Source organism: Colobus angolensis, unplaced genomic scaffold, assembly GCF_000951035.1.
Source record: "Colobus angolensis palliatus isolate OR3802 unplaced genomic scaffold, Cang.pa_1.0 Scaffold224, whole genome shotgun sequence".
Lineage (NCBI taxonomy): Eukaryota > Metazoa > Chordata > Mammalia > Primates > Cercopithecidae > Colobus > Colobus angolensis.
In genome coordinates this window covers 1909592-1926752 of record NW_012115422.1, presented here as the reverse complement: position 1 = coordinate 1926752, position 17161 = coordinate 1909592, and the positions used below count along the sequence as shown (strand labels likewise).

The 17161-nt window shown below is 37.3% G+C and overlaps 1 protein-coding gene across 3 annotated transcripts in view; it reads left to right on the top strand.

The window, feature by feature from the left end:
- ATF2 (activating transcription factor 2) overlaps positions 1 to 17161 on the top strand; it is a 92165-nt gene that overhangs the window by 12177 nt on the left and 62827 nt on the right. For all 3 annotated transcript variants that reach the window (XM_011944000.1, XM_011944001.1, XM_011943999.1), the window contains exon 2: positions 4168 to 4267. The gene's annotated coding sequence lies outside the window, so the exon portion shown is untranslated. The remainder of the gene's footprint in view (positions 1 to 4167; positions 4268 to 17161) is intronic.

Sequence of the window (17161 nt, the reverse complement as noted above, 5' to 3'; positions counted from 1 at the left end):
AGTACCTAAATACCATAGTGATTTGATGCTGTCATTGGTTTTAAAAAACCAGCTTGAATTAACAAACTGTCCATTTGTTTTGTTCCATGGAAGCTTCTACAACCTAGGGCAACTCATTCTAATAAGATTTGGGATGGGGATAGGTATGGATTTCTTGTGAGAAGTGGGAGAATGAGGACTCTGGGAAAGCAGACAGATCATCTTTGGGAAAGCAAACAAAGGGAAGATGAAGATACAAAAGTTGAGTTTCTTAAAACTTGTCTTGCTCACATATCCCTTGGAAAGCCTTAGTGTGTACCTTTAGTAAAACATTCCCCACTTTGTCTGTATCCCATAATGCCTCCTTGAAAGACTGTTCCCCTCCTGCCTACCTCCTGTCCTCCCACAAGGACAGAAGCCAACTTCTCTCCACCACCCAGGATTGCCGTTGCATCTGTTACACTCTTTTAAGTCCATGCCCAAGAGAGGATTAATTTTTTTCTCATACTAATGCCTACCTTTTGGGCCCTGTTTCTTGGCACAATATTTGGCTCTTACCAGGAAATTTGCCATTAGCAGTGTTTGCACCTTTGAGCAGAGATTCTGCCCACAGGTTAGTGATTTCTAAATACAGCCATTTGCTGCATAACAACATTTTGAGTCAGCAGACCACATATAAGATGTGGTAGCCATCATGATATAGTATAACACATTACTCATATTTGTAGTGATGTTGGTGTAAACAAACCTATTGTGCTACCAGTTGTATGAAAGTATAGCATTTGTCTTAAGGAAAAAAATAGCACAATTACGTACAGTCTATAATACTTGATCAACAATGATGTTACTGGTTTATGTATTTAAATATACTTTTTCATCATGATTTTGGAGTGTGCGTTTACTTTTTAAAAAAAAAAAAAGTTTATTTTAAAACAGCCTCAGGCAGGTCCTTCAGGAGGTATTCCTTAAGAAGGCATTGTTATCATTAGTGATCACAGCTCCACGTTTGTTATTGCCCCTGAAGACCTTCTAGTGGGACAAGATGTGGAGGTGGAAGACAGTGACACTGAAGATCCTCACCCTGTATAGGCCTAGGCTAATGTGTGTGTCTGTGTTTTAGTTCTTAACAAAATAATTTTAAAGTGAAAGTAATTTGTTTTGTTTTGTTTTGTTTTTTGAGATAGAGTTTCGCTCTTGTTGCCTAGGCTGGAGCGTAATGGTGCAGTCTCAGCTCACTGCAACCATCGCCTCCCAGATTCAAGCGGTTCTCCTGCCTCAGCCTGCTGAGTAAATGGGATTACAGGCATGCGCCACCACGCCCGGCTAATTTTGTATTTTTAGTAGAGATGAGGTTTCTCCATGTTGGTCAGGCTGGTCTCGAACTCCTGACCTCATGTGATCCTCCCGCCTTGGCTTCCCAAAGTGGTAGGATTACAGATGTGAGTCACCATGCCCAGCCTAAAAATTTTTAAGATAGAAAAAAGCTTATTAGAATAAGAATGAAAATATTTTTGTATAGCTGTACAGTGGTTGGTTTTTTTTTTTTTTTTGAAACGAAATCTTGCTCTGTTGCCCAGGCTGGAGTGCAATGGTGTGATCTCGACTCACTGCAACACTGCAACCTCTGCCTCCTGGGTTCAAGTGATTCTCCTCTGCCTCGGCCTCCTGAGTAGCTGGGACTGCAGGCGTCCACCACCACACCCAGCTAATTTTTTGTGTTTTTAGTAGAGATGGGATTTTACCATATTGGCCAGGCTGGTCTCAAACTCCTGACCTTGTGATCCACCATCCTCGGCCTCCTAAAGTGTTGGGATTATGGGTGTGAGCCACAGCACCCGGCCTAAAATATTTTATACTGTATTTTTACTGTACTGTTTCTGTGTTTAGATACACAGATACCATTTTGTTACAAATGGTAACAGTATTCATTACCGTATCATCCTGTACAGGTTTGTAGCCTAGGAGCAGTAGGCTATATCATCAAGGTTTGTATGAGTATAGTCTGAAGTTTGCACAATGATGTTTTGGTTTACCTTCACATTTCTCAGAATGTATCCCTGTTCTTAAGTGATGCATGATTATATAAGAAATACTTGTACAATAAGTCGGGTAGTGGGGGTAAAGGAGAGGCTCCTTATATCAGTGCCTTTCAAGTTACAAAAAAAGGATGTTATTTTTAATGTTGTTCAAAGTCTGGGTGATTATCTTAACATTGCATGTGTTAAGACATAAGCTATACAGGCCAGTTACAACTGGCTATCTTACTTCTTTCTGCTTGAAATGACAATACCAGTTTGTCTTCTAGTTTTTTAGGGTATTATTAATGGCAAAAACCGCAAATACTTTTGCACCTGATCTTTTGTGAGCAACTGCTGAAATAAGAACACAAATATCTCTATACAAATAGGAAAACCTAAAGCCATACTTTAAAAATAAACATTTCTCTGAAAGAAACAATTTGCAGAAATTTATCTCTACCAAGAAGATGTGGTCCTTTGCAGTATCCCACAGAGCCATTTATCCTTTGAATTGCTGCTCCATTTTTTACATTTGTATGGCTAAATATCCTATTTGGGTCCTTTTTCCCTTAAGGAACAGCCTGTATATAAAACAATTTTGTTGCCAGCGTTGAAATGAGTTTCTAGTTTCTGATACAACAGTGTTTTAAACATATTAAACATTTAAACATGTTTCAAGCAATCTTGAAAGTGTCGGGAAATTCAAAGTGAAGTGCAACCCTTCTTTCTAACATTCTGCACAATAGGGAAATCTCCCAATACCTATATGACCTGGTAATGGAAACTCAGCACTGAGATAACGTAGAGCAAAGTGTCTTTCTCTTTGAATATTGTGCCTTTTCTAATGCGGTTGGTAACTGAGCTTTCTGCCAGGTTCTTACTCATTCTCACCTTGACCACACCATTACTTACATAATGATTCTGAGCAGTCATTTTTGAGTTTTGTAGACTGAGTATGTGAGTTTACCTTTCCAAACTACAACAATTTAGGTAGTTTCTTTGCTCTTACATTGTCATTCTAGTCTTCATATTTTTCCTTTCTTCTTTTGTCACCTATAGATTGGCCTTACATATTAAAGAAGTCTTTATGAATGTTAGTCTTGGCTCCTGACAGGACTTCTGCTTTCGAAAACTCTCTTTAGTAGATTGCCAAGCCATCTCCCTGAGAGATCCAGACATCTTACATTTTAGAGTGAAATAAGTATAAGGACAGAAACAACTAATTGTCTACCAATATTCCTTCTCTTCTTTTTTCTTATTGGTAGATGATCCAGTTCTTAAGCATATGGTGAAATAAAAGACATATTTCGTAGCCCCCTGATAGCTGTGGTCATATGACTAAGTTCTAAACTATGAAATGTAAATAAAAGTTTCCTGTGAGATTTCTGAAAATTTTCCTTAAAGGGAGGCTATTGCTTATCTCCTTTTTCTCATCTTGCTGTCTGATCAGCAGATGTGATGGCTAGAACTTGAACCATATTTTTAAAACCATGAAGGAGAAGCCACATGTTGAGGAGTCAGACCAACAAAATATAAGGACCCTTGCTTCCAAATGATCATGGTTCTGGATTGCCTATGTTTTTTTGTGAAAGAAGTAAACTTCTGAATCATTTAAGCCATTGTTATTTTGAGTTTTCTGTCATTAATAGCTGAATCTAATCCTAACTGATACACATATTTTTAAAAGTCAAGCTTTTTCCAAATAAGCACATAGACTGGGTCCCCTGGATTTTATTGTGCAGCAGTGACACAAGAAGAACTGTTAATCTCTACTCTAAAAATTTTGATGCTCAAATGCAGCACTGACATTTCATCTGTTATCTATGACTCCTCCTCTTTCATTTTTCTACTTTCACCAAGGTTTCATTACCCTACTTCCATCCTTGAAACTTAATACCTCTAATAGGTGGTAATACCTCTAATAGGTGGTAATATGCCAGGAGTTACGGGAGGCTACAGGATAAACATCTTCCTGGAGCATTGACGATTTGGAGGGAGAACCTTAAGTTTTATATTGAAGAACATGTAGTGGGAGGCAAAATTTATATGCATTTTTGAAATATTAAGAAAACATTTTTTAAAATTTTATGGAATTGAAATACAAGAGGCTATTAATTTAGGTCCCACATGGTGATAAGTTCACTCTTTTCTGCCTCTCTTTTTCCCTAAGGATACTAGATGGAAACTTGAAAAAGGACTGCTTACTTGATTAGAGCTAAGGCATTCCTGGAAGCAGAGTAAATAAAACTCATGGCCCACCAGCTAGAAAGGTAAGAGATTTAAGCTTTTAACATAAAAGTATTCTTTTCATTTTGTGATTATCTTTCAAATATTACCAAATTTAGTAGATGTTTCCAGACAGTTGTCTTCAGAATGCTAATGTCCTATCACATTGATAGTGTTTAGTAAAAAAAGATTCTGAGATTTAGCAAATTTGGAAATGTCTCTTTGGAGATAGAATGAATGTCAGCATATAAAAGCACAGTGAAGACTTAGGTTAAATATTTAATTTTGTTTAACATATAGAGGTTCCCAAATTTGTCTGACCAGGGACCCCTCTTTAGTAAAGGGTTCCAATATGAAGGTCTCAGTTCTCCTAAGAATAATAATAGAAATTAATCTGAGGTATTTTCTATCTTTCAAAAATATTTTGGGCAGAAAGTTTACCCACTCTAAGGCTGTACAAGCTAACTAAAATGTCAAATTTATTTGCTTTCTAATTGAATTATATCAACTAAGTTTGTTACCACAGTTGTCTCATGCTGATCAGAAACATTAATTGGAAGTTATACAATCCCTCCTACATACCTTTATTGAGTATCTACTATGTGTCAGCTACAGAATGGTGATATTAGAGTGTAAAGTAGAATTTTTTTTTTTTTAATCTCAAGCCATTTACAGTTTGGGGATGTAGCTTCTACATATGGAAGGAAAATACCAATTTAATAAATGTGGTGTGGTGTACAAAATCTTTCGAAACATGGTAGTAGACTTTGTTAGATATATCATAATACGCAAGCAGATTGGCTTTTTTATCACACCTGTATCTGGAGGTTCACATCAAAAGAAAAACTATGCATAAAAGTATAGTTATTCTAATTTTGACAAAAATTCGGAAAATAATTTACATCTATTAATACATTTGTATATTTGAAAAGCAAAAAACTTTAAAGCAAATATAAAGTGGAATGGGTGATAACACTTGATAATTTTTTCTTACTCTCTGATACCTGCATTAAATAATTTTAAGCTGCTTGACTAACTTAAATGATCAACTTTACTAGAAGCAGTCATCATAAAATATAAGCTCCATGAGGTCAGGAACTGTGTCTGTGTCATCGTACCCTGAAGTCTAGCACATTCCTACCCTATTGCATGTGCTCAGTAATGTTTATTGACTGAACGGTGGGGTAAATGAGAGATCCAAATTTGAGGGTAGCGGAGTAGTAGATGGAAGGAGCTCAGAAGTTAGTGGTGTTGACTAAGAAAGGGATGGATGAATGGGAAATGGATGATATAAGGGAGGAGACTGATTAGAAGCCTGCATAGCTAGAGCCAGAGATTAAGGGGAAGCCTAAGACTGGTTAGGAGGCAGTGGTCAGTCCATGCAAGGGTCTGGAAACAATGTTAAGCATTTGAGACTATCCTGTGAGCTATTTTTTTTTTTCCATAACTGATCCTTTACTCTCATTTTGATAGTACTGCTTTAGTTCAGACCATTATTCTCCCTTGAACTTAGCAGTAGCTTGTGCCAGTTTTCTTTCTGTTTTTTCTTCTTAATTGTTATTTAGATTTACCTCTTATTTTTGTTATTTTTGCCACTTTTCTTATGCATAGTGTGCTACTCTCTTTAATCCATCCTCTACACTTTTATTAGTGATCTTGCAAAAATCCTCCTCTTGATTTAGTTCACCTACTTAAAATGTTTCAATTTCTTACAACAGAGTTGGACAAACTTTTTCTTTAATGGGGGAGTGGGAGACTGATTGTACATGTTTTAGGCCTTGTGGGAACCACATATGATCTCTGTTGCATAGTCTTCTTTGTCCCCACCCCCACCTTTAACAATTTTAAAGTGTGAAAAACTCAGCAGTTTGACCCAAGGCCATAGTTTATATAACCTTGGGGCAATGGGAAGGGAAAGAAGGATGGTGGAAGGGCAGGTAAGGGTGGAATCCAAACATTTTATCATGATATTAAAGGCCTTTCAAGATTTCGATATCTCTCTGGTCTTACTCTCTTAATCTTCTATCCTGTTGATGAGAAGAGTGAAACTCTATAAAATATTTGAAGAGATTTATTTGGAGCCAAATATGAGTGGCCAGTGGCTGATGACACAGCCCAGGACACCCTGAGAATATGTGCCCAGGATGGTTGGGCTACAGCTTGGTTTTATACATTTCAGGGAGACGTAAGACATCAATCAATACATTTAAAACGTGCGTTGGTTGGGTCCAGAAATGTAGGACAACTGAAAGTTTGCGGGGTGGGGTGCTGTGCTCCAGTTCATAGGATTCAAAGATTTTCTGATTGGCAGTTGGTTGAAAAAATTACTGTCTAAAGACCTGGAATCAATAGAAAGGAATGTCTGGGTTAAGATAAGGGGTTGTAGAGAGTAAGGTTTTATCATGCAAGAGAATAGATTGTAAATGCTTCTTATCAGACTTAAAGAGTCCATTCTATCAATCTTAAGGTCTCCATGTTGATATTAATGTTGGGTGCCTGAATTTCAAAGGGAGGAGGGTATAGTGAGTCATCTAGGACCTCCACTTCCCATCATGGCCTTAACTAGTTTTTTGGGTTAACTTTGGAATGCCCTGGGCCAAGGGAAGGGTCTGTTGGTTGGGGGGCTTAAAATTTTATTTTTGATTTATAATCCCACACTTCAGCTATCAGAGGGTCTCAGAGACTCCTCAGTGGACTCTGCTTTATTGTGCCTCAACATGCTGTCTCCTCTTTATGAAATATCCCAGAATGGCTGATGCCTCTTGCTTTGAGAAAACTCAACTCAGGCATTACTTCCTTTGGTAGCATTTCAGGGCCCTCTCCAGGATAGACTAGGTATTTAGGGAATAGAAACTCAATCAGATAAATTCAAGTAAAAAGAGGGGTGAGACTCATACTAATGGTACTGAAGACTCTCAGATCCAATCACAAAACATAGTTGGGTGTCACAGAAACTATTTTCCTCCTTCTTCGCTACATGATTTCTCACCTCTGTTTTTCTGTGCCTGCTCCATTCTGGCTTTTATTAGTTTTTTTATCAGTAAGAACATGACAGAAAATGTCTACCAGTCCTAAAATACGATCTTGAATCTCTGATGCTCACCTCTGTGTCACTGATTTTTTGCTTTCTGCACATTTCCTGAAGAGGTAGTCTGATTGGCTTAACTTGATCAGTATCTCCCCTACCTGAGGCAGGTATGTCAGGATCATGGATATATAGGATTACCCGCTACTGCACTGTTGGCAAATCAAGCTCTCTAAGAGGGGAATATGAATGCTTTGGAGAGATGACCAGCTCCAGTTTATTCTTTATGTTCCCATAGCATGTCTTTATTATTATATATATCACTGAATTACTATTTTACTTTTTTTCTTCCTTACTAGTCTGATTTTAAGGGCAGGGACTATATCTTATTTTTTTTTTTAAAAAAAGTTTATGTATTTTCATAAAAACCAGGGTAACATCAAGCAACTTTTATTCTTAATATGATATTAGATACAAAATAGGCAGTGAATTAGTTTCCAAATAAATTTTATGAAGTGAATGATTTGTGTTGGAAATGCTCGGAGTGCTATATATTATCTATAACATTTAGTATTACCTGTATTTTAGAAACTTGTTTGGAAACTTGAGTACATGCTTAGCAGGTTAAGAGTTTGCAACATTTATAGTTCTATAACCAACTAAATAGAAGATCAGTCAAATTCACATTTTAGAATCTGGATATTTCTAAAGTCAGTCACCAGAAATGTGCTTGCTCCCTCCCGTTTTTGTAGATTGATTTAATAGCACTATTTTCTATGAAGTGAATTGCTTTCCTCATTTGTTTTTGATAGGGATGTAGGAAAATAAAATATTTTATCGTGTGAATCACTTCAGTGATATAATTAAAAATGATGTGGGAATATTGATACTACAGCCTAAAGCATCTTCCTCTTCCTTAGCAGACTTAACCTACATGTCATATTTTAAAAAGGGAACAAGACGCTAACAGAATAAATGATTATATAATATCACCCTTTGAGTCTTCAGATTTGTAAATGGTTCTACTATAGTATGATTTTACTTGCTCTTAACCTTGCAGTGCGGAATGTAGTTTTTCTATTCTTTGATGTATGTCATAGCATGAAAATTATAAACAAAAAGCAAGCAGAGAGTTCTTAGAGAATAAATATATCTTGTAGTGTTTTTTCCATGACTACTGCTACAAACTACATGATGTTAATTATATAATAGTTATACAGTACTCCCTCCTTATCTGTGGAGGATAAGTTCCAAGAGCCCCAGTGGATGCCTGAGACTGTTGATAGTACTGAGCCCTATACATGCTATATTTTTTCCTATGTAGTAATGAGCAAGTAGCATATATAGCCTGGATGTGCTTGACAAAGCGACGATTCACATCTCGGGTGGGATGGAGCAAGAAGATGCAATTTCATCACTCTATTTAAAACAGCACACAGTTTAAAACCTATGAATTGTTTATTTCTGGAGTTTTCCATTTAATATTTTTGGACTGCTGTTGACTGTGGGTAACTGAAACCATGGAAAGGGAAGCTGCAGGTAAGTGGAGGACTGCTGTATAATGAATTATTACAGCGCATATTATTTACATACAACTTAAACTCCTTCTATAAGTTTTTTCCTTTTTCATTTTTTACTTCAAAACTCTTTAAGGGTTCTACAATAAGACATTCTCTTACAAAATCACAATATGTCCATGAAAGTCAGGAAATTAACATTGATATATTGCTACTATCTAATCTGCAGGTCACATTTAAGTTCTTCCAGTTGTTCTGGCCTAACTGTACTTTATAGGAAAAGGGTTCAGTCTGGAATCTCAGGTTGCAATTATTTGTTATGTTGCATTGGTCTTTTAAAATCAGAAACAGTTCCTTAATGTTTCCTTGAATTTAATGACTTTGGTGCTTTTGGAGATTATTATGCCAGTTAATTTATAGAGTTTACCTTAATTTGGGGTTATATAGTACTTCTTCATTATTAGATACAAGTTCTATATCTTTGGCATGACTATTATAGAAGTGATGCCGTGTCTTACTACATTCTATCAGTGGGTCATAATTTTATTTTCCTTATTTCTAATGGGGTTAAGTCACATCACTTGATTAAGGTGATGTTTGCCAGGCTTTTGTGCTGTAAATTACTTTTGCCCTTAGTAATTAAGCTGTATAGGGAGATACAATACTTTGAGATGATATAAATATCCTGTTTCTTATCAAACGTTCAGTTTATTCCTTTATATCAGTATGGGTTCATAGAACCCTCTTTATTCACGATGTGATCCAGTACTATCATTATTTATTTTGATCATCAAATTATCCCAGATTTAAGTCCTTTCTTACTTTCTGGCCAAATCTGGCAGCAGTACAGGATGGCTCTTGAATATCTTGTGCCAGAAAGTAAGGAAGGACCTACTTCTTTATTTCCACTACAAGACCCATCCTGTACTGCTGAATTAGAATCAGGTAATTCTTCAAGGAGCTGAGCTCCCTTTTGGTGGAGAATGGTATTTATACACTGTATTAGGCTATTCTTGCATTGCTATAAATAAATACCTGAGACTCAGTAATTTATAAAGAAAAGAGGTTTAATTGGCTCCTGGTTCCACAGGCTGTAGCACTGGCATCTGCTCGGCTTCTTGGGAAGCCTCAGGGAGCATTTACTCATGGCAGAAGGCAAAGCAGGAGCAGGCGCGTAACATGGTGAGAGCAGGAGCAAGAAGAGAGTTGCAGGGGGCACACACTTTTAAAAAATCAGATCCCCCGGGTACTCATTCACTATCGCGAGGACAGCACTGAGCCATGAGGGATCTGCCCCAACACCTCCCACCAGGCCCTACCTCCAACATTGAAGATTACAATTCAACATGAGATTTGGTGGGGACATATTCAACCTGTATCACACACCAAAGTCTGGATGCTAAGTGTGCTTATTGCTTATTGGGGTTTCAGCGTTCCCAGGCCCTCTCAGTGGACACAGCTAGGGACATACATGAACATATATGCATGCATATACACATTAACATCTACATTTCTGTATCTTTATGTTGAGAACCGTAAGTTACCACCAGTATCTTCAAATGTCATCTAATACCAAGGCTCATTCTATATTTATAATTCCCTTCAACTGTAGTATGAATTCACTCTTACGTAGCACATCCTTGATATATTTACTTATTTGATCAGTATCCATCTATTTACATAATTAATTGCCTGGTGCCATCAGGCACTCTCCTTTCCTCTACATCAAGTAGATGTCTTCCTGTTTGGGTCCTGACACCGTATGCTGGACTAGTGCCACTCCTATCCTTTACTTCATGTGCACACCTCCTTAGCCCACTTGGGCACTGACAGCTCACATCAGGCTGCCTTCCGTTTTTTTCTTACCCATCTGAGACTCCAACATTAAATGCAGGGCTGACCACCTCCTTCCCAGCGCAACCCTTAACTCATCTATCCTCCAGTGGACATCTTTCTCACTCTGCTTAGACTCAGACACTGCAGTAGGCTGCCCTCAGGTAGCCTGTCTGAGCTACCTCCTGTGCAGATGCTCTATATTTGTTTTCTCTGGTGGCTTAACTTTTATGTGAATTTTAAGTTGGAAGATGCATTTTGCCTGTTAATTTCTCCCATTTTCTTCTATTCATCTTTTCTTAAAATTTTTTTTTGTTATTCTCTTTTCTTATTGGCATTTTTTAATACATGATTCCATTTGATAATGAGCCTAATAACTCTAGAAATTCTAAAAGCCTCTCTGTACTATTAAAAGTGATTTACATAAGATTTCTGTATAGTTGTTAGTTGTAAAATAGCAGGAGAAAGATTTTTTTCTCATTTTTGACCTTGAATAAGTCATTTTACCCTTTCAGACCTCAGTCTCCTCATTTACAAAATGAATAGTTAGGACTATGTTAGGAAAACGACAAGGTGTCTGATCAGAAATTCATGTCATAAGAAAAAGCCTATACCCTATATTCAAGTGAAAGAATTTTAACATTTTATTTTTTAAAAATGGGTAAAGAGTCAGGTGCAGTGCCTCATGCCTGTAATCCTAGCACTTTGGGAGGCTGAGGCAGGAGGATGGCTTGAGCCTAGAAGTTCGAGATCAGCCGGGGAAACATAGGGAGATCCTGTCTCTACAAAAAATATAAAAATTAGCTGGAGATGGTGATGTACACCTATAGTTCCAGGTATTCACAAGGCTGAGGTGGGAGGATTACTCGAGCCTGAGAAGTGGAGCCTCTAGTGAACCATGATCATGCGACTGCACTCCAGCCTGGGTGACAGAGCAAGACCTCATCTTGGAAAAAAAAATGGGGGCTGGGCAGAGGAGGCATTTTGCATAGAAGTATAAATGACTGTTATATATATGAAAAAGTTCAACCTCATTAGTGTGTCAAGATATGCAACTTTAAAATTAGTTTTTTTACTAATATGACAAAAATGTTAATGATATCCACTGTTGGTATTGAGAAATGAGGTCTTTTTCTGCTGGTAAAGTAGAAATCAATACTGTATATTTGGAGGGCAGTTTAGCAATATAAATCAAAAGCCTTAAATATGCCTTTACTTTGATATAGCAGTTTCACTTCTAGAAGTTCATCCTCTGGAAATTGTTACAGATATTGCACAAAGATTTGTCCCAAAGATATTCATTGATGATAAAAGCCCATTAATAATTATATGATGGAGTACTATATAGCCATTAAAAATGACATCTACTATTTAATGACATTACTATTTATATGGCAGAATTTAGATAATTGCATTTTAGAGGAAGTTATAATACTACTTATATATTTTTTCTTCTTTCATTTTCATAGTGTCATGTTTTTATAATTTATAAAGTTATGTATCACCATACATTGACAAGACTAGACTTTGTACTCTGGAATGTTAACAGTAGTTATCTCTGAATGGTAGTATTCAAGGTAACTTTTATTTTCTTCTTTTTGCTCTTCTGTGTTATTCTTGGAGCAGATTTAAAGTTCCTTACAATGCCTTAGTTCATTAGGTGTAGTTTAGTTTATATTATCAGGACATAACAAGTGACCTCCTTCTGAACGCCAGTGAAAATTTCAGCTTTTAGCCAGGCATGGTAGCATTGCCTGTAATTCCAGCTACTTACTTAGGAAGCTGAGGCGGGAAAATCACTTGAGCCCAGGATTTCAAGGCTGCAGTAAGCTATGATCATGCCACTGCACTCCAGCCTGTGTGACAGAGTAAAACTCTGTCTCTTAAAACACACTCTCTCTCTGTCTCTCACTCGCGCTCTCTCTCACTCTGGCTCGCTCCCTCTCGCTCTCTTTTTCTGTTTCTCTCTGCAGCTTTAGGGTTTTTTAGAATTATGTAAGATTGATCACACACACACACACACACATACACACACACACACTCTCTCTCTCTCTCTCTCTGTCTCTGCAGCTTTAGGGTTTTTTAGAATTATGTAAGATTGATCATTTATACAGGATACCTAATAGTAGAAATTGCTATATGTTGTAACAAACAAAATTGAAAGTAGAATTTAAACAAGTATGGAGTTCTAAAATAACATGCTTTATAGCAATAAAATAGAGAAAATATGAGGAACATATACATGTTCGTATGTGGAACTGTCTTAGAAAACTGGAAAGAGGGCCAGGCACAATGGCTCAGGCCTGTAGTTCAGGAGTTCAAGACCAACCTGGCCAACATGGTGCAATCCCATCTCTACTAAAAATACAAAAATTAGCCGGGCGTGGTGGTAAGTGCCTGTAATCCCAACTACTCTGAAGGCTTGAACCTGGCAGGCAGAGGTTGCACTGAGCTGAGCCGCACCATTGCACTCCAGCCTGGGTGACAAGAGCAAGAGTCTGTCTCAAAAAAAAAAAAAAAAAAAAACTGGAAAGAGGAAGCCTTCATTGTTTGCACTGATCTAAGTTCTGCAGCAGAACATCAAGCAGGTATTCTCAGTTCATAGGATCCTCTTATGTCTATATTAAAATAACTGCCTGTTACCTCAATATATTTTGTAGATTTTTTTTCTTTTCTTTTTTAGAATTTTCAGCGATTTACTCTTCCCTATTTTTCTGTTCCATCTCTTCCTCTCATCTTGGCAGCAGTTGTTAGTGCTCTTTACCCCAGAGCTGTTTTTGGTCATATTTGTGTTTTGAAGTTTGAGAAAATAGTTTGTATGGAGGAATATTTATTTTTTTCTGAAGTAACACAAGTAGATAGCATACATGTTAAGATTTTTGTAGAATCACATTTGAAAAACATATTTATAGGGGGCGGGCGTGGTGGCTCACGCCTGTAATCCCAGCACTTTGGGAGGTGAGGCAGGCAGATCACGAGGTCAGGAGATGGAGACCTTCCTGGCTAACACGGTGAATCCCCTTCTCTACTAAAAATACAAAAAGATTAGCCGGGCGTGGTGGCGGGCTCCTGTAGTCCAAGCTAACTTCATGTTGTATTTAATTTGGATAAAGTGCCGGGGGCACTTTATTAAGCCCCTGCACAGAGTAGGAGTCAGAAAGTTGCCATTTCAAACCTGGAAATTATGCTGCGTTTTTATAGGATGTGAAATGAAGAATCCAGCCCAGGGTGGGATAGGAGGAGGGAAAAAAGCTAGAGTGAGTTTCACTGACTTAAATAATTAACAGATACCATTTATGAATGGTCAAATGGTCATTAGCCCTGGTCTTTGACTTCATGCAACTGTGGCAGGAAAGTTATTTCACAAGCCTTGAAGTTCATATTTTAAGGATATTTGTGTCTGTGTGTGTGTGTGTGTTTTGTTTTGTTTCTCCTGAGATAGGGTCTTGCTCTATCCCTCAGGCTGGAATGTAGTGGCAAGAGCATACTTCACTGCAGTCTCAAAATCCTAGGCTCAAGGGATTCTCCTGCCTCAGCCTCCTGAGTAGCTAGGACTACAGGCACATACCACCATGCCTAGCTAATTTTCAAGTTGCTTTTTTTCGTTTTTCTTTTTTTTTTTAATAGAGACAGAGCCTTATGTTCCCCAGGGTGGTCTTGAACTCCTGGTCTCTGATCCTTCTGCCGCAGCACCCCAAAGTGCTATTATTACAGGTGTGAGCCATTGCACCTTGGGGAGGATTTATATATTTTTAAAACAGTTCAAGATATCCTTTTAAAAATAGCTTTTTGAGGTATAATTGACTTATAATAAATTATACATATTCAAAGTATACAACTTGATACGTTTTGACTTATACGTATACAACCAAAAAACCATCACCACAATCAAGATGATAAATTTGTCACCCTCAGAAGTTTTCTCATGCCCCTTTGTGATCCTTCCCTCCCACTCCTTCTACTCCTGTCCCTCGGCAAACCAGTGATCTGCTTTCTGTCGCTGTGGTTTTCATTTTCTAGAATTTTATATAAATGGAATCGTACAGTATGATTTATTTGACTGTCTCCTTTCACTTGGCATAAGTATTTTGAGATTCATCCACTGTTGTAGTATCAGTAGTTTTCAAGAAAATCTCTTTATTCGCTTAAGAATGCCATTGTCACTTTGAACCAAGTTATTAGTAAAAGAAGAGTATATCTAAGATGCAGTCTGATTTGGGACTTTTAATCTTGGGCATTTTCGCCTAGCTGATTTTTTTTTAACCCACAAGTTATTTTAAACATTCCGGAATGAAGACACTTTTTCTTATGTGTATCTATGCAGTGACTGCTTCATAGTTACCTCTATGAAATTAAAGATTATTTGTTACTTAAATGTATTCCTGATGTATTTTGTTATTTTTTTCTTAAAGTGGGAGTTATATTATTTTGCTTTTTACACACATTGGTATGGCACTTTAATTTTAGCTTAACTTTTTGGGCCTTTTGCTTTAACCTTCATTTTTACTTTATGTTCACGAGTGAGTATATTTCAGCAATTTACTTAAGGTGTCTTCACCAGTATTAAAGAATTGGAATGGAATATTTACAATTTGCTGAGAAATAGGAAAGTCATGTTTTAGATTCTTCATCATATTTGAACTTTAGTTTACCCAAATTTACTGGTCTCTGTAATAAAAATCATCTGTTTACACTTTTCCTGATTAAAAGGGTAGTGGTATTTAATGTAATCTATTTCTTTTTTCTTTTTTCTTTTTCTTTTTTTTTTGAGATGGAGTCTCACTCTGTTGCCCAGGCTGCAGTGCAGTGGCGTGATCGTCTCACTGCAACCTCCGCCTCCCGGGTTCAAGCAGTTCTCCTGCCTTAGCCTCCTGAGTAGCTGGGATTTACAGGCATGCATCACCACACCCGACTAATTTTTGTATTTTTAGTAGAGAAGGGGTTTCACCACGTTAGCCAGGCTGATCTCGAACTCCTGACCTCAGGTGATTCTCCCGCCTCGGCCTCCCAGAGTGCTGGCATTACAGGCGTGAGCCACTGCGCCTGACCATGTATTTCTTTAAAACCTTGGAGCATAGAAGTTGGTAGCCTCTCCGAGATGCAGAGTTATTTCCATGTGAAGTAAATGTGGACTTACACATTTTACAAATTACAGTTTCTTTTTTAATTTCTTAGAATGTACCCAGCTGATATAATTTCTTTTAACAATTTAACAATCACTCTGTGCCTGCTTTAGCAAGTAAGATACTGTTTTGCAGATATAATGATGAATAGAGACAGCCTTGTAATTTTAATAACAGTAGAAATAATAGAACTGCAACTGCCATTTTATCCAGTACTCATGTGCCAAGCATTGTGCTATATACTTTACATATACTATTTTAAAATGCTTACAACAACTGTGAGGTAGGTGATACTACCCTTGTATTATAGTTGGGGAAACTGAAGCACAAAATTGTTTAGAACCTTGCACAATATTTTATAACTTACGAGTGGCAAAACCAGGTTTTGGAGCCAGTTCTGACTCAAAAGCTCATATTCCTTTGGCTATGTTATGTTTCTTCAAGAAGTAGTAGGCAGTAGAATGGGGTGGGAGAAGCACAGATTATATAATAGATGACATTACAGAACATAATGTGGATGCTGTAAGCAAAGCATAAACAACATTGTTCATGGGAGAAATTTTCAATCTGGATTATGGGGAAGGTATCACAAAGGAAGTGTTATTTGAAGTGGGCCTTGACAGTATAATATCAAAGAAGGCAAACATTCATTTGGGAGGGTATATTTTAGGGAGAGCTAAAATAATGTGCAAACTGAGGGTGATTTTCAGAGGATGGCAGGCAGTCTGATACTGTTAAATGGGCCGTGGTGTATTGGAAGTAGCACTTAGAAGGAAGTCAGATTAGATATGAATGATAGCTAAATTTTTATCTCTCAAAGTATACCTAAAAGGTTAAGTCTGTAGGATTTACTAAGTGGATAATCAGATTTGTATTATGGCATTCAGTGATAGTTTTGATTCTTAATTTGAGGTTGTAAGAAAAGGAGCTCTGAGCTGGATGCTTGATTAGTTAATGTAAGCCCCATCACTATCTTGGAAACTCCATGAAGACAGGTAACTATCTTGATTTACCAGTACATCCCCAGCATCTAGCAGGAAGTACTCATGCCAAGTACCAAATGGAAACTCAGAAGCAAGGAAGATAAATGTTAGAAGAAGAGTTAAGAGAAATCAAAGAGCTGACTTCTAAAAAATTTTACCTAGAACTTTCCTGGGTACTTTTCATGACAGTTGATTGTCCTACCAGTATAGATTGTAGATACTTGCCAGAGAGTGATATGATATATTAACAATTCTCTATGTGCAGTCATTGACTTCTCCAACAATCTATAGCTCAACAAAACCTCCCTTCCAGGCTTGTGTTATGAGCATATTTGCAACACTGCAGTAAAAGGGAGATAAGCCTGGATTTATAGGCTTTAGATTCAGTTAGATTAACAAAGAGATAGCATTTAAGTCTCCCAGAATTGTTATTGTTTCTGTCTCAGGGTGCTTGAAC